The sequence below is a fragment of the Malurus melanocephalus genome, unplaced genomic scaffold (genome assembly GCF_030028575.1).
Source record: "Malurus melanocephalus ecotype Western Australia unplaced genomic scaffold, MMel_1.1 scaffold_83, whole genome shotgun sequence".
NCBI lineage: Eukaryota > Metazoa > Chordata > Aves > Passeriformes > Maluridae > Malurus > Malurus melanocephalus.
In genome coordinates, this window is record NW_026623315.1 from 56,480 (window position 1) to 57,489 (window position 1,010).

The following is a 1,010-nucleotide window of genomic DNA, read 5'->3' on the forward strand; positions in this document are numbered from 1 at the left end:
CTCCGGTCCGTCTTTCCTTCCCCCCCTTCCTTGTCCCCCTGCCTCCGCCGCCTCCTCCTCCTCCTCCTCGCTCACGGCGGTGCCCCCGCCGCTGGCTCCCGGGTGGCGACCGTACGGGGCGGCGGTGTTTGTGTCCCCCGAGCGCCGCCGCCGCTGCTCCCACCGCTGAACCGAGCGAGAGGCTTAAAATGGCGTCGCTCACAAGGAGGTTCTTATAGCGAGCGCCGGGCCCGGCTGTGTATCCTGCCGCCGCGGCCGGGCCCCGCGCGCGGCATTCCACAGGCGCCCGGCGCTCAGGGCAGGCAGAGGGAGGAGGAAAATAGTGCTCGGCTCCCAGGGCGGAGGGAGACAGGGAGCGGGGAAGCGGCCCGAGCGGGGGGAAGGCCGGGCCGGGCTGGGCAGGGCAGGGCTGGGATGGGATGGGCTGGGCTGGCCGGGGCGGGGGGAGCACAGCGGTGACACCTCATGCCGGAGGTGGGGAAGGAGGATCCGAGTTCCCGGCTTGGGAACAAAGTTGCTGCCCTGAGGGTGTAGGGGCGGCGGGGGAGGGGATGCGACTGAGGAGATCAGCCCGGGTCCCGCTTTGGGAAGGGAAGCGGGAGGGGGGCGGGGGTCGGCGAAAAGCGACTGTGACTTTCTCCCTCCTACTCCCCCCTCCCCATTTCAGTCCGCGTTTCGTTGCCTGGGGATTTTTTTATTATTATTATTTTTTAAATGCACGGCACCAACTGTAGTTGAAACTCCGTTCTCTCAAACGTCCGCGTCGCCAAGTCCGGGAAACGCTGGGGCTGCTATGGAAAATCGGCCCTGGCGCTGGGATGGGGCAGCTGCTGAGCCCGGCCCAGGGCTCATCCCGGCCCAGGGCTCATCCCGGACACCGGGGGAGCCCGGGAAGGTGGCGGCGGGCCCCGCTCACGTCGGCGGAAACGCGCTCCCGCTCTGCCCTTGTAAATATTTGTCAGGAAGCAGTTGCCAAAGAAAGTATCTCGTTATGCAATTTAATTTTTTTT